The 24,010-nt window shown below is 43.5% G+C and overlaps 1 long non-coding RNA gene and 1 pseudogene across 2 annotated transcripts; one reads left to right on the top strand and one right to left on the bottom strand.

The window, feature by feature from the left end:
- The first annotated feature begins 7,134 nt into the window (after positions 1–7,134).
- LOC104654609 lies at positions 7,135–22,696 on the top strand (annotated as a pseudogene). Its single transcript, XR_746867.2, has 4 exons — positions 7,135–7,294; positions 13,866–14,086; positions 17,774–17,938; positions 21,627–22,696. The product of XR_746867.2 is annotated as a 3 beta-hydroxysteroid dehydrogenase/Delta 5-->4-isomerase type 1-like (transcript).
- On the bottom strand, positions 15,451–20,735 carry LOC115899022. Its single transcript, XR_004058620.1, has 3 exons — positions 20,406–20,735; positions 17,755–17,948; positions 15,451–15,478 (listed from the first exon to the last, which is right to left on the bottom strand). It is a non-coding gene; the product is annotated as an uncharacterized LOC115899022 (long non-coding RNA).
- Positions 22,697–24,010: the final 1,314 nt, after the last annotated feature.

Raw genomic sequence — 24,010 nt, 5'->3', positions numbered from 1 at the left:
CTGAGTTTAATGAAGGGATAATGTTCTTTGTAATGCAAGAGAAATCCCCAGGAAAAGAAAGCAGCTTGTTAAAAGTATGTCAGTCTACCCTTTTTCTTCTTAAACGTTGGAGTTCCAAGAACTCTTGACTTGATTGGCACAAAGTTCCAGTTTCATCTGAAGACTCAACTGGGGAAATATCTACTTTCAAGCTCACTTACATAGGTGTTGGAAAATTCACTTCCTCGAAGCTTATTGAACTGGGAACCTCAATTCCCCTTTGACTGTTATCTGCCCTCAGTTCATTATTATATTGTCCTGTCTAGCACGGCAGCTTGTTTCATCCAGCCCAATGAGAAAGAGGAAGTGTAAAACAAGATGGAAGTCACAATCATTTCTAACCTAATCATTGAAGTAACATTCCATCATTTTTGTCCAATTATACTGATTAAAAGCAAGTTACTAGGTTCAGCCCACACACAAGGGAATGAATACCAGGAAGCAGAGATCACTGGACTCACCTTAGAGGCTGGCTACCATACCATCATTGTCAGACTCCAGAGGAAATGGTTGAGTGACATCTATCTGACCTCCCCCAAAAAATAATTGACAAACAGAGGATTCACTAAGAAATAAAAAAAGAGATTTTGCTAAAGCCTTCTCCTTTCTCACTTTGAAGATCTTGCCTGGAAAGACAGCCAAGTTGAGCTCATATAACCCAAAAACTCTGGCCCTAGTTCTCCCTGTATGGTGGAGGGGATGGCCCATTGTTCCTTACTTCTGGAAACTGGCTCTTCAAGTACATTTCAGATACCTGGGATCCTACTCACATCTGTGCTATAGATGGGAAGAAAGTTGCATCTCCTTGGCAAACAGCTTTGGCCTGGGCAATGATTCCAGCCTCTCATTAGTATGGGAAACTTTCCAGTATTTTCTTTTTTGTGGTCATTGTTCTCTTCTATTTCCTTCTATGTATTAGTCCATAAGCACTAAGTTTCAAAAGCACTAAGACATTCTAGAGTCTCGATTGTTCACTCATCCTTCCACTTCTTTATTCAATAAACATGTATTAAGTTCCTATGATGTGTCAGATGTGCACATTTTTATGGTAATAAAAAGATGTATGAGATATAGACACTTTATTTTGTCACTCAACAATGTTTGAACATTGCTCTGTACAAGGTGCTAAGGATCAATAAAGGAGTAGTACAGTTTAAGACAACAAAACAGGCCGGGCGCAGTGGCTCATGCCTGTAATCCCAGCACTTTGGGAGGCCGAGGTGGGTGGGTCATGAGGTCAGGAGATCGAGACCATCCTGGCTAACACGGTGAAATCCCGTAACTACTAAAAATAGAAAAAATTAGCCGGGCGAGGTGAACCTGGGATGCGGAGCTTGCAGTGAGCCGAGATCGCCCCACTGCACTCCAGCCTGGGCAACAGAGCAGACTCTGTCTCAAAAAAAAAAAAAAAAAAAAAAAAAAAAAAAAAAAAAAGCACAACAGAAACAAACTCTTCACTCCACTGGCTGTAACACCTTTTTTACTGAGCTCTTCATGGTACAATTTCTTGAACAGGTGTTGTTTTTAAGGGTCACTCTCTCCACATTTTTCTTCTCTTCCTCAACACACAAATGAATTGTGTGTTGGACTTTCCAGTTGAACTTTCAACCCAACTATTTGTGTAAATTTCTCTTACAAATCACTTACAATTTTGCCAAAACCGATAATCAATTATTTTACTATTGCATTTGATGCGTCAGCAGCATCCGACATAGTGGACCAAACTCTTCTTGAAACACTTTCTTCACCTGACTTTTACAAGGCCATCTCCTCCTAATTTTTCTCCTTCCTGCCACCAACTCCTACTCAGCATATTTATCTGGCCCCTCCTTCTCTGTTCAGTTTCCAAATGTTGATATGTGTATTCCAGGATTCAGTCCAGAAACTTTCCCTGTTATCCATGAATATTCTTACCCTAGCTTATTTAAACTACTCCTGTGCCTTTAAAACTTATTCTATGCTACTCATGTCCAAATTGACCTCTCTAAAACTCAAGCACAAGGGGTGTAATTATCCTAAAGTAACCCAGGAGTTTAATAAGCTGGCCAAGGAGAGGAATTTTCCTTTTCCCATCATGAGGGGCTGTGCCTACTATAGCTCCCTGTAGAATGGGTGGCTTTCTCCCCTAAGAAAAGGGAAGTCCTTTGCATGAGCCCCAAGGACTTCAGGCGCCGGGTAGTTGATTTTTCCAGATGATCTTGTGAACAGCTGGTGCCTAAATCTAGACTGTTTCACACCAAAAGCCTGTGTGCTCCTCCATTGATAAAGCTACGTCCTTGTGCTTACATGACAAAAAATTTTAACAAGTGAAATTAATGTTCCCACACTGGAATGCAGACTCCCATTGTGAGACCAGCATTTCCTGACCATTTATGCATCAGCATTAAATAGGAGGATGGAGAAATCATGCTGTCTATTCTTTTTCTGATCAGTAATCTTTGTGAGCTTTCCTAATACTGCATATTTTTTTCTGAGCACAGATAAGGGACTTTATTAATAGTACATGACAAAGTGGGGTTCCCTAGGCCCCTCCCTCTTCAGGGGGTGTGCATGGAAACTGTGAGGAGGGGAGATCCTCAGCGTGGTGGGGGACTGAGCGTGGCAGGGACTCCCCAGCAGCTGAGGACCTCTCTTTTCCTCTCATGTTCTCGCTGGGGCTGGTGATCCAGAGGTCTTACTCCTTGGAGGCCATGTGAGCCATGAGGTTCACCACCCTGTTGCTATAACCAAATTCATTTTCATATCAGAAAATGAGCTTAAGAAATGGTCATTGAGGGCAATGCCAGTCCCAGGATCCAATGTAGAAGAGTGGGTATCAATGATTAAGCTGGAGGAGACAACCTGGTTCTCAGTGTAGCAATGGATGCCTTTATGGGGACCCTCTGATACCTGCTTCACCATCTTCTTGATGTTATCATATTTGGCAGGTTTTTCCAGATAGCAGGTCAGGTCCATGACCAACATGTGGGAAGTGGGTACATGGAGTGCCATGCCACTGAGCTTCCCATACAGCTTATTGATATACTTGCTCACAGCCTTGACAGTGCCAGGAGATGCAAGGATGATGTTCCTTTGAGCCCTGCAGTTTTCATGCCACATTTTCACAGAAGGGTCATTGGCAGTCTTCTGGGTGGCAATGATACATTGACTGTGGTACTGAGTCCTTCCACCATATCAAAGTTGTCATGGATGATCTTGGTCAGAGTTGCTAAGCATTTGGTGGGAAGCATGTTTTAACACCATCAAGAAGCATAGATGATGATCATGAGGCTGTTGTCATATTTCTTATGGTTCATGCCCATCGCAAACATGGGGGTGTCAGCAAAGAGGTTAGAGATAATGACCCTTATAGCTCTCCACTACAGGTGAGCCACAGCCTTCTCCATGGTAGTGAAGATGCCAGTGTACTCTATGATGTACTTAGGGCCAGCACTGCCCTATTTGATTTTGGTGGGATCTAGCTCTTGGAAGATGCTGGTGGGATTTCCATTTATTAAAAGCTTCCTGTTCTCAGCCTCGATGATGCCATGGAATTTGTCATAGGTGGAATCATACTGGAACATGTAGACCATGTAGCTGAGCCCAATGAAGGGGTCATTGATGGTGACAATATCCACTTTACCAGAGTTACAAGTACCCCTGGTGACCAGGTACCCAATAGGGCCAAATCCATTGACTCTGGCCTTCACCTTTACCATAGCGTCTCAGGGATGTGGCTGGTGCTGCACAAGAAGATGTGCTGTCTGTTGAACGGAAGAAGCAGAGAGCTACAGCATATTATTTAATCCATAGTTATCATATTGAGAAATTCTTCACACACTCTGATGCCAACAGATGTGGTGACTCGGATGGGCATCACTTGACATAGCAGGCTGACATTCCCTGAGCATGTGGACAGTTCAGTTGTCTCAGTGTCACTTGTTTAAAAGACAATCTTTTTCCCTATTGAATTAACTATTGTCAAAATCAATTGGCCATATGAATTTAGGCCATTAATTCACACATAGGCAAAAATTCCCTCAAAATAAATTACAGGCCTAAATTTAAGGGCTAAACTATACACCTCTTAGAAGAAAACATAGATTAACATATTCATGTCTTGAATTGGCAAAATCCCAACTTCTCCTGGCCAAATAATAGTTGAAAAATGAAACAGGATCAAAACTAAAAATGTTGGCATTTAAAAACCACCAATAAGAAAATGGAAAGATAAACCATAGACTGAGAAAAATCATTTCAAATCATATATTTGATAAAGGACTCATGTTCAGAATATGAGATACACTTACAACTAAGCAACGAAAAGATAAATAATCCAATTTTTAAATAGGCAAAATATTTATATAACCATTTCATCAAAAAGATGTAGGAATGGCCAATAAAGTACATGAAAAGATGGTCACCATCATCAGTGAGCAGGAAAATGTGGATCAAAACTACATACAGTGTGACACCACTTCCTACCCACTGGAATGCTATAATAAAAAAGGACAGTAACACCTGGAGGGAGTGAAATAACAATGATCTGGAAAAATTGAAATATTCATGCATTGTTGATGGACATGCAACCATGTTGGAAACCAGTTTGACAGTATCTTAAAATGTTGAAGATACATTTACCATATGTCCTAGCACTTTCACTCCTAGCTATCTACCCAGAAGAAAAAAAACCTATGCCCACACAACACGTGAATGTGAATATTCATAGCAGCTTTATCCACAATAGTCCATAAAGTGGAAACACATCAAATATCTATCAACTGATAAATGAATAAACTAATGGGAGCTATCCATACAATTTAATAGGATCTGGCACATAAAAGGAATTAAATATTGATATGTGCTGCCACATACATGAACTATAAAAGTAAATTAGGCTTAATGAAATAAGACAGATACAAAAGACCACACATTACATGATTCCATTTCTATTGTCTCCAGAAAAGGCAAATCTGTAGAGTCAGTAAGTCAATTAGGGATTGCCTGGAGCTGAGGACTGAGAAAAAGTGGTGGTGATTGATGAGCATGAGGGATTTCTTAGAAATAATAAAAATGTTGCAAAACAGGATCATGGTGATGGTCACACAAGTCTAAAACTGTACTGCAAATAATTTAACTGCACACTTAAAATAAGTGAATGTTACGTCAATTATACCTCAGTAAAGCTGTTTAAAAAGAAAAGAAATTTAGTACTGTGGCCCCCATCAGTCTTGCCCTTTGTTTAATTTCTCAGTTTTTTTAGGGCTTTTATTTATTGGTTCCACTCAGAGACTCCAAGAGACACTGGCTGAAATCTGTCAGCCTCCAGAACACTCAACAGCTAAGGGAATGTGCAGCCCCATCCTTAAGGCGATGGGGATGTGTAAGGTGCACTCTAGCATGTGCTACAGAAGACAAAGTTGTGTGATGCCCCTGGGTGGTTTCAGACAGCACTCCACAAGTCTTGGCAAGACCTATGGCCTGTAGCTATCAGAGAACAAGCTGCTACATCTTGCCGCACAGGGCCAACCTTTTCTAGGCAAGTGGGTTTGAAGCATTGGTAGTCAGGTCCCAAGCAGCAGTTGAATGTCTACAACATGGGAGGAGGGCAAGACTGAGAATCAGGTTTCAAAGCAAATCATGTACAGAATATTACTTCCAACAACTGCAGAAAGTATTCTTTTCAAGTGTTTATGGGATGTTCACCAACACAGACCATGTTGTGCTGCACTATAAAACAAGTCTCAATATATATCCAAGGATCAAAATCATACAGGGTATATGCTATGGCTACAATAGTATTTAATTAGAAATTCAAAACAATAAGATATCTAGAAAATTCCCAATTTTAGAAAACAAGCAACATACTCTGTTGGTATGGGTTACTTGGGTCAAAGACAAACTCACAAGAAAAAATTCAAAACATCAGTAACTGAATGATGATAACCCAATGCATCAAAATGTTGGACACAGCTGACATAGTGCTTAGAGAGAAATTTACAACTTTAAATTCCTGTAGTGGAAATGAGCAAAGAACTAAAGTCAATTATCTATGCTTTTGTAATAAGAACCCTGAAAAAAAAGAGTAAAACAACCCCAAAGTTAATAAATATAAGCCAATAACAAAAATAAAGAAAATCATGAAATAGAAAAATGAACAAACAATAGAGACAATCAATGGTCAATTCTTCTGTACTCCATGCACAAAAATTCAGTTCAGAATGATTTTATATTTAAATATATATCCAGAACCACAGAGATCTTAGAAGAATAAATAAGAACATATAGGAATAAAATGAGAATTCTGTGGGAATAAAAATTAGAAAGCAGTTGCTTACCAGGAAGATTGGGGTAGGGCAGGGAATTAGCTAAGAACAGGCAGAAAAGAACTTTCTGCAGTGAAGAAAATGACCTATACATTTTTGGGGGTGCTACTTACATGGACATATATAACTGTCAGGGTTCATCAAACTGAACACTTGAGATCTGGGCATTTTAATGAATATAAATTATACCTCTTTTTTTAGGTAGAGGAAAGTGTCTTGGAGAGCTCATGGTGGTGAAATTTGGGCAGTTCTCAGGCATATGCTCAAGGAGCATTCACAGCATCTTCAGTTCAGAAATTTGCTGAGAACTGTTTTGTACCCAAAAATATGGGAAAAGTTCAAACATCTGTGATAACAGTCATTCGGGCATACAACCACAAATCCCCACTCTTCTGGTACAGTGTTACAGGCCAAGAAGAATGAGGGTTGTGTCCAACTCCATACACCACTGGAGGCTATATGAGCAAACAGAAAACTGTTCTCATGAAAGTAGGATGTTGGAAAACTGACAAACTACATCTGCCGCCAGAAGAGGTGCTGAGGGCAATCACGCTCCCAGTGCAGTGTTCCTTGTGATTATCTGTAGAAACATCTGAAGCCTATTGTACAAAGAAAGCAATTATGTGTATCTGGGATAAATCAAGCAGCTGACCAGCCATTACCTCTCCCTCCCTGTTCTTTCTACCTAATAAATAAAAAGGGCTGTGGAAGCTCAGGGCTGCCTTTGCTCACTAGAAGCAAGGAGCCCCCTGACCCCTTGTTTTAAAAGATATCCTTTTGTCTTTGTCTTCATTTCTGCATTCGTCCCCCCTCATTCACCCCATAGTAACTGACAATGACAAGTGGCACATGGGACAGGGGCATGAGTAAAGAAGGTGTGCTGGAGCAGAGAAAGTGAAACTGACAAGATGAATGAGAACCCCCAGGAAGAGTCTGCTGGCAGATAGAAGGTCAGTGCCTTAAAGAGGTACTGGGATATAAGGTCAGTGCCCTAAATAGGTTCTGGGATATAAGGTCAGTGCCCTAAAAAGGTACTGGTAGTGGGATGTTTTCTGAATCAGGGTAACATGAGGCAGAATTTTTCTATTCAGGAGCAACATTATGTGCATTTGCTTAAAGTTTTACTTAAACAATCTGGTGCTCAGGTTAGTTCTCAAACACTAAGATGCTGCAGGAGGTTATTACGCATAACTCATGGTTTCCAGAGACAGGCACTCTTGATGCGGAAAATTGGGACAGAGCAGAAGAAGGATTAAAACAGGCTCATCAAGAAGGTCTTAAAGTTGATCCTTCTGGAGTTTAGTCCGTACTGTCCTCCTGCCATTATCTCTTTCTTATTCTGGTAGACAGCAGGAGTCATGTTCTGAGTCTAAAAGTTTGAAAGAATATTTTGTCTCCCACCCACAGCACCAACTGAAAATAAAAAACAGGAGGAGGATAAAAATTGGCCTATATCACCCCCTCCAGTAGAAGAAACATCTGTACTGCCTCCTTCAGTAGCTGAAATAGAGACCCCAATACAAAGAAATTTATGCTCTGCTACTATTGCTGGAGAGCCCTTAGGACCTTGCACTTTTCCCATTTCTGTAAGGCCCGATCCAAATAATCCACAGCAGTTTACTCATGAACACACCCCACTAGAGTTTAAGTTGCTGAAGGAATTGAAAGCTAGTGCAGTTAATAATGGAGTACAAAGCCCATTTACTTTAGGATTGCTAGAATCTATATTTGGCGCTATAAACCTTCCACCATTTGATGTAAAGCATTTGGCTTGCACTTGTTTGTCTGCTGGTGCATACCTGGCATGGAATTCAAATTGGCAAGAACTGTGTGCAGACCAGGCTGGACAGAACTGTGCTGCTGGACATGGAAACATTACAGAGGATATGCTGTAGGGTAATGGCCCTTATTCAGACCTAGAACATCAAATGGCACTCCCAGACGCTGCTTATAAACAGTGTGCCTTGGCTGCTAAACATGCCTGGGCCACAATTCCAGAGGAAGGAGTCCCAGTACAATCTTTTTTACATATCATGCAAGGATCACAGGAGCCCTATGCACATTTTCTTGTAAGATTACAAGAGGCAGTGACTTGTCAGATTCCTCATACCACCACTGCAGAAACCCTAACCTTAACTCTAGCTTTTGAGAATGCAAACATGGAATGTAAACGTGCACTGGCACCTGTGAGATGTACAAAAAATTTGGGAAATTTTCTCAAAGCTTGTCAAGATGTGGGAACTGAGCTTCATCGCTCTATAATGATGGCTCAACCAATGGCCAATTTAGTGGTGGACAAATCTAAAAAAATGCCAAGGAGGCAGAAGCTGAATTACAGTTTGTAAAACAAATTCTTCAGTAGAGACATGCCTCCTGGCTACAGGTGCAAAAGCCTTTGCTTCTGTTAATTCTTCCTACCCCCCATTCTCCAACAGGACTTTTGGGCTGGTTAATAGACAAGTCCGTAATGGGAATAGAGTGGCTCTTTTTATCCAATCAGAGAGTAAAATCTTTACAACTTTTTCTTTAATTACTCAACATATAACAATTGGTAGGCATAGATCAAAAATGCTTGCTGGATATGATCCAGACAAAATTATTGTTCCCTTAGATTCCCAACAACAGGTTGCAGCATGGGAAATGTTGACTGCATGGCAAGTAGCTCTTGCAGATTTTGTGGGAATAATAGACAACCACTACTCATCAGACAAAGTTTTGCAATTTTATAAACTTCATCTTTTTATCCTCCCTGTAATTACTCATCACAAGCCTATTCCAAGAAGCCAGACTTATTTTACTGATGGCTCTTCCAAAGGTCCTGCAGCTATTTATGGACCTAAGTGTACTCAAACAATAAAAACCCCTGGAGTTTCAGCTCAATGCTCAGAATTAATAGCAGTTATTCAGGTTTTATAGCTCACTGCTTCAACTCCTATTGTCTGTGATTCAGCCTATGCTGTAAATGTAGCCAGTCGCATTAAGGCTGCCACTATTAAAAGGACCCTAGACCCAGAGCTGTTTAACTTGTTTCAAAGACTTCAGCAAGCTATTCACTCTCGTGCTGCTCTTTTTCATATTTCTCATATTTGTTCCCACACACAACTTCCTGGGCACTATGTTTAGGTAATGACAGAGCAGGTAAACTGATTGGTTCTGTATTTCAGCAAGCTCAAGCTTCTCATGCATTACTGCATCAAAACACTTCTGCCCTTACTCATATGTTTCATCCACCTCACACCCAGGCTCAAGCTATTGTGCAAGCCTGCCCCACTTGTCAGCATGTCCCTGGTGATACACCTATAGAAGGATGTAGCCTACGAGACTTAGCTTCAAATGAAATCTGGCAGATGATGTTACACATGTAGCAGCCTTTGGCAAACTTAGCTATGTTCATGTGACTATAGATACTTACTCTCATATGCTACATGCCACATGTCAAACAGGGGAAACAGCTGACCATGTCCAATGACATTGTTTATCGTCATTTGCCCATATGGGGGTGCTTAAACAAATAAAAGCTGACAATGGACCTGATTGTGTTAGTCATGCTTTTCAAAATTTTTTACAGTTATGGGCAATCACTCATAAAACAGGAATTCCTTACAATCCCCAAGGACAAGGCATTATAGAGTGGGCACATCAAACATCACAATGTATTTGAAAAGACAAAAAGGGGTAGTAGGAGACCAGCTACCACCTCAAACAAATTACATTTAGCCTTATTTACTTTAAATTTTTTGACTCCTGGTACAGATAATGAGAGTCCAGCAGAACAACACTGGCAAATATTACAGGGAAAAAAGAAAGTTTACCAAAGGTATTATGGAAATCCCAGGAAAAAGGACAATGGCAAGACCCAGTACATTTACTGATGTGAGGATGAGGGTATGCTTGTGTTTTTACAGGAGATGGACAAACCGTGTGGGTGCCCTCAAGATGTGTGCGATCATGGAATGGGAGACTGGAGGGACCCATGGATCCCAAATTTGGGCCTGGTTCCCCCAGGATGAGCCATGAGCCAGTTGAATCTGAATGCAAAGACAGAGCAAGGGCCAACCAGAGTCACACAGACATCAACCCCCATAACATGGGGACAGATCAATAAAACCACATAGGAAGCTGGGAAACTGCTGGAGCATCAGGGTCAGGCAAAAACTCCTGACTCCATGTTTAAGACCATGCTAATTGTAATACCCTATGCAGTATGTTTTCCCTGTGTAGAGGTGAAGGCATATTGTGCATATGTTTCCACCACCACCCCCCACCCCCCGGTAGAATGGCCTGTACTCTGGAGTGACACTCCTCCTGAGATATATCATGATCAAGAAACATGGGCACCAGGATCCCTAATTCCCCCTGACATAGAGCAATTAGATTATCAGAACAATGGTATCAATTATATGGCTCCTTTGGAGGGACTTCCTTTATGCATCACCCAGGATACATCGCTCAATCACAGTTGCCTTACAATTCAGTCCCAGGCATGGTTGAGTTACCATGGAAAATATATGCACCTATCAGGCCTTAGCTCTATGAATATTACTGGTGTAGCTACTAATCACTCCTGGCCCAATTGCCCAAATTGTATTAATTTTACAGAATGGGCTCCCTTTGATAATTCTAATACCCCTCCTTGGACCCAGTGTCTTGGCCCCCTAGCTAGAAAACAGTCCACGCTAATGGGAGACATTATTGACTGGGGTCCCTGTGGTCATTTTGTTGGGAGAGATGAGCATCAGACCTCATGGCAAGAACTTCGCTGGCACTGGTGGTGAACTTTAACATCTCTTCACTACACCATCTTGGGATTCAATCCCAATCTCCTGTGCAAATTGCTTGGCACCACGAAGGCTTTAGCCCACCTTTGCCTCAATGGCATTATCAAGGAAAGAGAGGTCCAATTCAGGAGCTGATATGGAAAGCAGCAGTCCCATTTATGAATGGCAGCGTTTGGGTGAGAACACTATTCAATAATAGTAACAGTACTAAATGCAGGTCTAATGTTACCCTTGTAGAAAATATTACCACTCGGCCGGGCGTGGTGGCTCAAGCCTGTAATCCCAGCACTTTGGGAGGCCGAGACGGGCGGATCACGAGGTCAGGAGATTGAGACCATCCTGGCTGACACGGTGAAACCCCGTCTCTACTAAAAAAATACAAAAACTAGCCGGGCGCCGTGGTGGGCGCCTGTAGTCCCAGCTACTCGGGAGGCTGAGGCAGGAGAATGGCGGGAACCCGGGAGGCGGAGCTTGCAGTGAGCTGAAATCCGGCCACTGCACTCCAGCCTGGGCGACAGAGCGAGACTCCGCCTCAAAAAAAAAAAAAAAAAAAAAAAAAAAGAAAATATTACCACTCAATTTACAATTTGTGTTTTTAATCCTTATGTTTTTCTAGCAGCAAAAAAGGACCAATTCCAGATGAACAATGCCCAGTTGACTTGTGATTCCTGTCAACTGTATCATTGCCTTAATCATAGCACAGTACAATCACACAGTATATCCACCCTAATAATTCTAGGTCACATTCCCGGATTATAGGTTCCTGTAAATTTGTCTGAGCCTTGGGTGGCCACCCCCACATTACATCTCATAAAACTCTTTTTAACTCAGCTTACTCGTGGTGCTCATAGAGCCTTAGGCATGATAATTTTTGCTATAGTCTCCTTAGTTACATTAATAACCTCTGTTGTGGTGTCCTCAGTATCAATGCACAGCTCCATTCAAACAACTCAATATGTAGAAAACTGGACTTGCACAGCCAACCAGGCATGGATGCTTCAAAATAAAATTAACACCGAGATACAAACAGAGGTGGCAATGTTAAAGACTATTATTCTGTAGCTAGGAGAACAAGTAGAAAATTTGCAGTTGCAGCAGGAATTGCATTGTCATTTTAACCACACTCATATTTGTGTGACCAATTTGGAATATAACAAAAGTGAATATCCATGGGATCTTGTAAAGGCCCATTTACAGGGAGCTTTCACATCCAATGTTACTTTCGATTTAATGATTCACAAAGTAAAATCCTTAACTTGAATAAGCAGACTCAAGCCTTTCAGCCCTCTTTAAAAGCCTGAGCAGAATTCTAACAATGTTTAGAAGGCCTTAACCCTCGGAACTACTTCAAACAGCACCTCAGTGTCTTTTTTATAACTCTTGGATTAATGTTACTATGTTTCTGTTTTTTTGTTCACAGTCTGCAATATCAGCTGGACCACCAAATGGCAATTGAGAGCTGCACAACCTGCAATTACCTTTATTCAATTAATGCAAAAACAAAAAGGGGAGATGTTACAGGCCAAAAAGAATGAGGGTCATGACCAACTCAGTATACCACTGGAGGCTATTTGAGTAAACAGAAAACTGTTCTCATGAAAGCAGGATGTTGGAAAACTGACAAACTATGTCTGCCGACAGAAGGGGTGCTGAGGGCAGTCACACCCCCAGGGCAGTGTTCCTTGTGATTATCTATAGGAACATCTGAAGCCTGTTGAAAGCAGCAATTATGAGAGAAAGCAATTATGAGTACCTGTGATAAATCAAGCAGCTGACCAACCATTACCTCTCCCTACCTGCCCTTTCTACCTAATAAATACGAAGGGCTGTAGAAGCTCAGAGTTGCCCTTGCTCACTAGAAACAAGGAGCCCCCTGACCCCTTGTTTTAAAACATATCCCTTTGTCTTTGTCTTCATTTCTGCATTCTCCCCACTTCGTTCATGCCGTAGTAACCAACAGTAACAGTACAGGCCATATAATTAAGTGACTATCACTAGATAGCCTTCCTTCAATGATGTTCTTCATCTAGGAACCCAGAGTTCTCCGGGATAAAATGGCAACTGAGGTTTTGGATATATTGAGTAGGAAAGAAAGTCACCTCCATAAAACTTAGTAATTGGAGCTGTCACCACTACAAATTTCTAAACTTTGCAAGACTGCAGCAGGATTTCAAATGACACTCTGAGAGAGGAGAGAATGAGCTCATGTGGATTTCCCTCCAAACATATTTACTGCACAAAGGCAAAGTTCACATTACACTTGGAGATTTCTCTCAGTCTAGTTTAAGATCACAGATTGCGGATCCCAGACAACTGGTATCAACTGACCAGTGTCCTGTTAAGGCTAAACCTAAGACTCTTTACCACACTGTAGCCTTAGAATTGGACTTCTCGTCCTGTTGCTGGGAAGAATTAGAGATATATATTAAAGCTCACTTTTCTTCTGAGAAAAGGGATGCTGGAAGAGACAGGAGCAATGAGTGTGTGGCAGGAGTTCAAAGTGATAAGGGGAAAGCCAGGAGCCACAGAGCATAAAGCTCCAGGGCTGCCTTAGGGGATGAAGTGACCGGCACCCTGACTCTTCTGTCCAGCTTTTTAACAATCTAACAGAGTTTCTTTATTTTCTTTCAGCTACTCCTGGAAATGGTGAAGACATGGAATTTTTGCAAAAAAATGGGGTGGAGGAAAATAAAGCCTCTGTGTGAGTGTATAACCATTTGACCTCTTTTTTAACCCTCTCCAGGGTCACCCTAGAATCAGAACTGCTCCCCAGCATCTTCTGTTTCCTGGAGTGTGTTGTCTGCTACTTTGGATTGGCCATGATGGGCTGGAGCTGCCTTGTGACAGGAGCAGGAAGGTTTCTGGGTCAGAGGATCGCCTGCCTGTTGGTGGAGGAGAAGGAGCTGAAGGAGATCAGGGCCTTGGACAAGGCCTTCAGACCAGAGCTGAGGGAGGAATTTTCTGGTAAGCAAACTTGATTCGTGGGTGTGTGGCTCCATTTTAAGCCCTGCATGGGTGTGGGGAGGTGGACCTTTTCTAGCAAGTTATAGAAAGTTATAGTCAAATCTAAGCCAATCCCACATCCACAGTCATCATAAAAAGAATATCAAACAGTATAAAATGGCATAGTGTGAAAGATACTGGATGGGGTGTCCAGAGACTGGATTCTGGCCCTGACCCAGAACTTGAGACATAGCCACTTTGGACACCAGGCCCATTTTCTTCTCATCTAGAAAATCCCACATCAGTTATTTTTCTTGTTTACAACTTTTTTATGTTCTGAAGCTTTTTGTCTTGGCAATTGCTTTGCAACATTCACAAAGGATGCCGTTGACTTGGAGACCTCACCAGTGGGTTTCTGCCTCTCTAGACCGCCCTGAGCTTTGTTTTGTTTTGTAGCATCCTTGGCATCTTTAGTGAAGGCAAAATAAAAATAAGCGAAGGTATAGGCGAGTGTGTAAGTGTGTGTGTGTGTGCCAGAAAGCGAAACAGAGAGAGAAAATGAGGGAGAGAGAAAATCAGAGAGAGAGAATGAGAAAGACAGAGAATGCATGAGAAAGAGTGAGAGAGAGAGAGAGAGAGGATAAGAGAGAGAGAACATCAGTGAGAGAGAGAGCTCGTGCACAAGTGCACAGCACAGAGCAGAGACGGTAAGAGGCAGTATGAGGCCAGATATACCTCATTTCAATTTTTCATATATGGCTTTATTTTTTAACTATTTGTCTCTGTTGCTCAATCATCAAGAAATTGCAGAATTTGGTGTAGCAGATCCTTGTGCAAATAACCCCATGAGGGGTATAAAAGGGGTTGTATCCAACTGAACAATGAACCATCAAGGTCCTGAAACATAAAGCAACTTGCCAAGACCATCTAATTAATGTGTAGCACAGCTCAGACCAGAGCTTCCTCCAGAGGCTTCGTCACTTGACTCCAGAGCTGATGCTTGGCAAAGTGGGTCTTCAGTCTCTCCCTTTGCCTCCCTGGGTGCCCAATTCCCTGTCCTCCTCCCCAACCCAGGATATTGGGTGGACTGTGTGTCTTCACGTGGGCTCTGGCAGTGTAGAGACTCATGACCTGCCCTCAGAGAAGCCCCCACTTGACATCATTCAGGGACCACACCCAATACTCTGTTCCTCTTTCGCTCTTCTCAGACCTCTTCCGATTTCCTCCACCCTCTGTTTTAATGGTGTCTTTCATAAACAAATATTAACACAAGACCAAGATTAAATGTTTGTAATCCTTAGGTGTCACCAATATTTACAATCTAACACATAATACCAGAAAAAAGCAATACTCAGCCTAGAGGAATTGTTCCTTATGGTGAAAATGCAGGGGATATAATGGATGCACAGTGGCCTGTATGAAGATAAAAACAGAGAATCCTTTCAGTGTTCTTTCTGTGCCAGGTACTGTGCTACATGTTTTGCATGTGCTGACTCATTTGTTACTCATAGCAACCCTATGAGATTGTTAATATTATTATCCTCCTTTCTTACAGATTAGGAGACAGACACAGAGAGGTTAACTAACTCACTGGAAGTCCCAGAGTTAGAATATGGCAAACCTGGATTTGAACCCAGAGAGTCTAGTGCAGCATCTGCACTCTTAAACAGAGTTAGTCTAGCAGCTTGAGGAAGGAGCGAACTATGGCTCCACTACAAAGTCCCCATTCCTAGTTTCTAGATCCCTGTGAACTCACTGAGGAAGAGCCTTTTCTCTTGGCTTTAGACTTCTTCAACTTTGAAAAGGCAATTCCTTTGAGCCAGTCTGTCTGAAGTTGGCAGCAAAGGGGAAGCAGAGGAAGGGAGCAGGAAGTGCAGAGGTGGAAATAGAACCAGAGAAAATTCCACTCTCAGTCTGTCACCCACGTCCTCCCCAGCAGCCTCTTCCCTGCCTCCCCCATACCATGGCCTTCTTGGAGTTGCCTGGCAATAGGAAGGGGCTGGGAGTAGACAAAACATGACAGAGGCATCAGGAGAGTAAATGGTCCTATCTGAAACCCTGGATGGAATTGCTCCGGTATTGAATTTTTCACTCTGAATTTTACTCTCACTGTTCTTTGGCCTTTGTTGCCAATTTCAGTTGAACTTTCTCAGAAAAGTTTATTGTAAACAGCCAGTCCTGTACCTGGTGTACAGGGTACGAGGCTTGGAGGTGGGGTGGGCAAGTTTGAGTCTCCACTAGAAATGTGACCTTTGATCTGTCCCTTAACCTCTCTGAACCTCAGTTTCCTCATCAATAAAGTGGGACTCAGAAAACCTATCTCATGACATTGCTGTAAAAGGAAATAAGCAAGCTGTGAGTCATATGCAGATTATAAAGAACAAACAAGTGTAGAGTATTTATCCAAGCTCCATGTACCACAGTGTTCATGGCGTGGGCTAATTCCAGGTGACAACTTTACTGTCAGCATCATGTCTTGGGGATTTCAGAGGATCCTGAAGACATTAAAATTGTAACCACTGCCCTCGGCTAGACAGCTGGAATATTAGTTCATTGGTCGCTAACTTTCAGCATTGCTATCTTCTTTTCAAGTCTGATGAGTTTTTCATGGAAATTCCTCATTTAAGCCCATCTGCAGTTCCCTAGTAATGGCTCCACTCTCCTCCCGATTGCCCAGGCAGGAAACCATAGGGGTGATTTTGTCTTCTTTTTCTCTCAACCCAGATCCAGTAGGTATCAGGACCTTTAAGGTAAGATCTGAAATTCAAACCTGTTGTATCTGCCCTCCTCTGCTTCCACTGCTGGACCCTGCTTCCAGACCTCATCGAAACTTTGGCACAGATAATCTGATTAATCTCTTAATTACCTTACTTTCTCATATCCCCTATATCAGTCCATTTTATATCCTCAAGCCAAGGTTGACTTCCTACATCATAATTCTGCTTCTGTTTCTCTGTCTCTCTCACTTTTTTTTTTAACAGGCTTTGGCTGTGCCACCAAGGCTGAGTGCAGAGGAATGATCTCTGCTCACTGCCACCTTTACCTCCTGGGCTCCATCCATCCTCCTTCCTCAGCCTCCTGAGCATCTGGGACTATAGGCAGGCACCACTATGCCCGGCTAATTTTTGTATTTTTAGTAGAGATGAGGTTTCATGAGGCTGTCCAGGCTGGTCCTGACCTCCTGGGTGCAAGCAGTCAGCCCACCTCAGCCTCCCAAAGTGCTAGAATTACAGATGTGAGCCACCATGCTCTGCCTAGTTCTCTACTTATTCCAAATATAAATAAGGGATTTTCTTTGACGTGGTGCTGGAGACCCAAAATCATGATCCCGCATCACCTGCAGAATTAAATTCGAATTTTCCCTCTTACACCCAACTCTCCACAATCACCCTACTCTCTTTCAATATTTTAGTGAGTTTCCCATGACTCTAGAAATGCTTATATTCCAGGTACACCTGACAGCTCATTGCTCAGATTACTTTGCTGAAATGAGATGGGGTAGAAACAGATGTTTGCTCTTTCCCAATAAATTGCTACACATTCTGACTTCTGTGTCTTTGTTTACTTGTTCCTTCCATGGAATGTACACCCTCCACCCCAACACCATGACTCTAACCATCCCCGAACACCTCTGTAACATCATCTTTATCAAGAAACTTCCAAGCCAGTTTCAGAAATGTTCCAATCACCTGACCCGTGTTCACACAGAGCTCCAGAACAAGACCAAGCTGACAGTGCTGGAAGGAGACATTCTGGATGAGTCATGCCTGAAGAGAGCCTGCCAGGACATCTTGGTCATCATCCACACCACCTCTGTCATAGACGTCATCGGTGTCACTCACAGAGAGTCTGTCATGAACATCAATGTGAAAGGTACAGTAGCCTGGGGAGGAGATGAAGCAAGGTAGGGGATTAAGGATCACAAAGAAGGACAAGAAAGGAAAAGAAGTCCCTCCACTGAACACCTGCTGTGCTCTGGGCCAAGTGTCTTTGCTAATCACTACCAACTGGGGGAGTTCAAAGCTGCTATCTTCAGCTTTTTACATGAGGAAACCAGTGCTAGAGATGGCAAGTAACTTGTGCAGGGTCCCCCAGGTAAGTAAGTAAGTAGGAGAGTTAGACTTTAAACTCACTCCTGTGTGACTCCAAAGGCTGTGGACACTTTTTCTATTACGGCTCCAGTCAAAAGTCGACTAAACTCTGACTTCAGATTCTTGATATCCAGCCACTCTTTGCCTCTGGGACAGCATCAAACCTTCCAGGTGCCACCATAGTCATCATTTTAAACTTTGTGTGTAGGCTGATGATAATGAAATGGGAAAAATCCCCTCGTCCCCCTCAGCAGGCATGCAATGGGGGTGTGGCTTGCTTCTTCAGTGCCTCACTGCTCAAACCTCTACAGGAGCATACAGAGAGGCAGGCTGTGGGACTCCGACACCATGGCAGTGTCAGGGGTGAATGTTTACAGCTCCTGAAACCCCAGTAGGTGTGTGTTACATGTGCTCTTTTAGTTTTGCTCGTTTAGTTTTTTTTTTTTTTTTTTTTTTTTTTTTTTTTTTTGAGGCGGAGTCTCGCTCTGTCGCCCGGACTGGAGTGCAGTGGCCAGATCTCAGCTCACTGCAAGCTCCGCCTCCCGGGTTTACGCCATTCTCCTGCCTCAGCCTCCCGAGTAGCTGGGACTACAGGCGCCCGCCACCTCGCCCGGCTAGTTTTTTGTATTTTTAGTAGAGACGGGGTTTCACCATGTTAGCCAGGATGGTCTCGATCTCCTGACCTCGTGATCCGCCCGTCTCGGCCTCCCAAAGTGCTGGGATTACAGGCTTGAGCCACCGCGCCCGGCCTGCTCGTTTAGTTTTGACATCTATAGGTGGCTTGTTTTATTTTATTTTATTTTATTTTATTTTATTTTATTTTATTTTATTTTTTTTGAGGCGGAGTCTCACTCTGTCGCCCGGACTGGAGTGCAGTGGCCAGATCTCAGCTCACTGCAAGCTCCGCCTCCTGGGTTTACGCCATTCTCCTGCCTCAGCCTCCCGAGTAGCTGGGACTACAGGCGCCCGCCACCTCGCCCGGCTAGTTTTTTGTATTTTTTAGTAGAGACGGGGTTTCACCATGTTAGCCAGGATGGTCTCGATCTCCTGACCTCGTGATCCGCCCGTCTCGGCCTCCCAAAGTGCTGGGATTACAGGCTTGAGCCACCGCGCCCGGCCTGGTGGCTTGTTTTAACCAGCTAAATTAGACCCTCTACCTTGTCGGAAATTCAGAGGGCTTTCTGTATCTCGGGTTGTTGCTTTGGTTACCAGAGGAATTGGATCACACCTGGGCTGGGAGAATGAGTGCCAGGTTTTGTTGAGTGGAGGTAGCTCTCAGCAGCTGGGGGATGCCAGAAGGGGAAGGTTTGCCCATGGAGTTGGCAGCTCAACTGCCCAACTCTTCTCCGACTATCCCAGGAAAACTCCACATCACTCTGCTGGGCAGTGTGTTCCTCCCAACGTCCAGTTGCCCATGTGTTCCTCTGCTGATGTGTTCGTCCGTTGATGTGCCCCTTCTGACATCCAGCCCCTTCTGTCTTCTTCTGCCAATCGGCTCCTCTCATTGTCTGGCAGCTTGTGTGTGTCCTGCTAGGGTCTTGGGGGTTTTTATAGGCACAGAATGGGGGCATGACAGGCCAGGGTGGTCGTGGGAAATGCAACATTTGGGCAGAAAATGCTTGTCCTCATCTACGTCCCTGGGAGTGGAGCCCTAGCCAGGGACTACACCCTCCTTCACCCAGCACTTCCCTTCCCCACTCCCATATCATTTAAAGGGACCACGCTCTTCCCCTCCCAGCACTCCCATATCAAGAACATTCAGAGCCCTGCTGCCCACCTCAAAGAAGTTTTCTCAAGAGAACTAGCAAAGCTGGTTCACAGTGGTCTGTCAGGACAGAATTATCCAGCACATGCTTTCTCACAATATTTTCTTAACAAAAAGGGTTTCCAGGTGTCCAGAATACACAATCTCTTCAGCTCACCACAGGGCCTGCTCTTACAGAGCCATTCCCAGCCAGGTGTCCAAAGTGCACCTTCATTCAATCCTTATCCCTTAAAGTCTTGATGGTCTTCCTGAATTGCAGCTTTCCAAACCACTTTAAATCCAGACACATTTCCTTAAGGAATCTTGTCATGCAGTCTCACCATCTGTTTCCCAGAGCCTAGTCTCTTCAGCACCACAGCACCCAACCGCGGGCCTGGCCCTCCACATTCAGTCTATTCCGACACCTTTTCTAAAGCAGCTAATTGCTTTTGGGTATCCAGCACCATCTCAATAAAAAATCTTTCCAGTTTCTACTTACGCATACCTTTAAGTACCTCTACAGTGCAAGGAGGGTGTTAAGAGTAACCAGTTTTTCATTTGAATTCTTAACTCTCCACAGCTCCCAACAACAAGAAATGCGAAATGACAGAGGAAGTGTTAGAGGCATCTGTTTCCTAAACCATTATCACTCCAAGGCTTAGAAAACATTTCACAATGTTGGTCATTTCCCTCTTGAAGGTAAACTACTTCCACATTTTCTCTACCACCAGATTAATTGTTGAAAACATGAGGCTGTCTCTCCAGAAACTCAAATTCCACAGAAACTTCAAACTGGGACAAAAAAAAAAGAAGAAAAAATAATAATCCTTACCTACGAAATTCCTTCCTTCTTCAAGGGAAGGCACTCTGAGCACCTCCATGAGCTTCACTTCCACACAGCTCAGGGGATGCTACCAGGTCCTCCCAGTGCAGGTGTTACCAGCAGAGGGCACACTCCTCTCCCCAGTCCTCCACCAGGCTCCACAGGAAACACCAGGGCAGGGTTTAAGGGAAGGTTTATCACCCCGACTTTACATAATCAGGTAAACAGAGTCACAGCCAGAATTGGAAGCAGCTTTCCCAGCGAACACACAATCAGGAAAAGAGTGTGAGTTTCCAGCATCTCCCCACAAGCCATTCTTTGCTCAATGACTCCAGGAATGGTCCTTGTGACTAAGTTTTATCAGTCCACTCAAAATGAGAAAAATACCAGAAATTGCATGTATATTTAAGAGTGTATATTGCTTATATACAACTGTGTATGGGTATGTGTGTGACATAATTTCTTCCACTGCCCTTTTCTGCCTAAGGACTGGGACTGTCCATATTCTCAGAGTATATCTTCCTGATTTTTTAGTTTTTCAATAACCTGCCTTTAATGGTATTGATGTCACATTATAATTTTCAACATCCTTACTTTGCAAAATATAAAGTGATAACCCTAGGTCCTTTGCCAAAATTAAAGTACACACACACACACACACACACACACACATCCATACACCCAAAAGTCTAGAAATTCTTGCTCTCCAGAACCCATATGTCAGTTTCTTTTCATTTTAGTGTTTTTCCTATGGCTGTAGCATGGCCCAGTCTCAGTCAGAATCACAGAAGAAAGGACCCCGAGTCTGTTATAACCACTGCACTAGGGAGTGGAGATACATGCATGTGGTTGGGGCCCCTTAGTTGTATTTCCTGACACTGACAGCATGCTTTTCGTTGGTAGGTACCCAGCTTCTGTTGGAGGCCTGTGTCCAAGCTACTGTGCCAATATTCATCTACACCAGTACCCTAGACGTAGTCAGGCCCAACTCCTACAAGGAAATCATCCAGAATGGCCATGAAGAGCCTCTGGAAAACACATGATCTGCTCCATATCCATATAGCAAAAAGCTTGCCGAGAAGGCTGTGCTGGTGGCCAATGGGTGGACTCTGAAAAATGGTGGCACCTGGTACACTTGTGCCTTAAGACCAATGTTTATCTGTGGGGAAGGAAGCCCAATCCTTTCTGCTGGTATAGATGAGGCGCTAAACAACAATAGGATCCTGTCAAGTTTCAGCAAGTTCCCCAGAGTCAACCCAGTCTATGTTGGCAACGTGGCCTGGGCCCACATTCTGGCCTTGAGGGCCCTGCAGGACCCCAGGAAGGCCCCAAGTGTCCAAGGACAGTTCTACTATATCTCAGATGACACGCCTCACCAAAGCTATGATAACCGTAATTACACCCTGAGCAAAGAGTTCGGCCTCCGCCTTGATTCCAGATGGAGCCTTCCTTTATCCCTGATGTACTGGATTGGCTTCCTGCTGGAAATAGTGAGCTTCCTTCTCAGACCCATTTACACCTATGGACTGCCCTTCAACTGCCACATAGTGACATTGTCAAATAGCGTGTTCACCTTCGCTTACAAGAAGGCTCAGCGAGATCTGGCCTATGAGCCACTCTACAGCTGGTAGGAAGCCAATCAGAAAACCGTGGAGTGGGTTGGTTCCTTTGTGGACCAGCACAAGGAGACCCTGAAGTCCAAGACTCAGTGATTTAAGGATGACAGAGATGTGCATGTGGGTATTGTTAGGAGATGTCATCAAGCTCCACCCTCCTGGCTTCGTACAGAAGGTGACAAGGGCACAAGCCCAGGTCCTGCCTCCTCCCTTTCACACAATGCCCAACTTATTGTCTTCCTCATGTCATCAAAACCTGCCCAGTCCCTGGCCCAACTAGCAGCTTTCTGTCCTAATCATATACCAGAGGAAAGACAATGTGATTTGCTTTTTCCAAACCTCAGTGACTGATTCTGAAAAATTGTGGTCCTTTTTTTTTTTTTTTTTTTTTTTGAGACGGAGTCTTGCTCTGTCTCCCAGGCTGGAGTGCAATGGTGCGATCTCAGCTCACTGCAAGCTCCGCCTCCTGGGTTCACGCCATTCTCCAGCCTCAGCATCCCGAGTAGCTGGGACTACAGGTGCCCACTACCACAACACCCGGCTGATTTTTTGTATTTTTAGTAGAAACGGGGTTTCACCGTGTTAGCCAGGATGGTCTCAATCTCCTGAGCTCGTGATCTGCCCTCTTCGGCCTCCCAAAGTGCTGGGATTACAGGTGTGATCCACTGTGTGAGCCACTGCGCCCAGCTTGTGGTCTCTTTTAACTTGAGGGTCGCTTTTAACTACTAGAGCTCCAATTTTCCTCTTAAATGAGAAAGGATTTCATTTCTTTTCTTTTAAATCTCCTATTTCTTCACACGGTTCAATGTAAAGAGCAATAAATGTTTTAATGCCTAACCTGGAGAGAGGCATGGTTTTTGTTAATATATACTTTCCTCGTTCCTTTTCATTTCCAGGTATCACCATCTTTTACCTAGGAGAGTAGCATGAAGTTGGGGATGCGGGGTGGGCAGAGTAGCGGGAGGGTCAGGAAGGGCAGTGAAGACTGAATGAGTTCTACTATGTTTCAGGCATGTACAACATGACCTACATATGACATATATTCCCTCACTGAATACTCATCAGAAACCTATCAGGTGGGGGTGACTATTCCCATTTTACTGGTGAGGAAACTTGTTCACAGTCACACTAACTGATTAATGGCTAGGCCTTCTACCAGGGACTTGGCCTTGAAAGTCCTTATCTTTCCACGGAATCAGACAGCCTGAACTCATCTTGTTGGTGGTACAGCAGAGCACTGGAGCATGGGGTGGTGATACTTGGGAGAGCCCCAGCTTTTTTGGGTTACCTCTTTCTTGCCCAGTCCACATGCAGGGGATTCTCTAGAACCCAGGAGAATCCCTAAGGGGCATCTGAAAGAGTTTGCATGCCTTTCCTAATGGACCTGAGCAGGGCTGAGAGAAACAAAAAATGCATCCAGCCTCTATCAGATTCAGTGCCAATTTTGTAGAAGGTCTCTAGAACACTCCTGGCTATACGTGTGTTGACCATTCTGATCATACATAACCCTGCATTTCACCCTTTCAAATCACACAATGAGCCACACCATGGGTTCCTGGGCAAGTAAAGAAAACAAGTGTGAACTTCCCCCAAAATATACCTTCTACTCAGCCCAAAATTAGAAGTCTACTATCCCACATGCCGAGATTTAACTGCCTCTCTCTCTTCTTT

Source organism: Rhinopithecus roxellana, chromosome 8 (genome assembly GCF_007565055.1).
Source record: "Rhinopithecus roxellana isolate Shanxi Qingling chromosome 8, ASM756505v1, whole genome shotgun sequence".
In the NCBI taxonomy this organism is placed as follows: domain Eukaryota; kingdom Metazoa; phylum Chordata; class Mammalia; order Primates; family Cercopithecidae; genus Rhinopithecus; species Rhinopithecus roxellana.
Note: the sequence above shows the minus strand (reverse complement) of the source record. Positions and strands in the feature narration are given on the sequence as shown.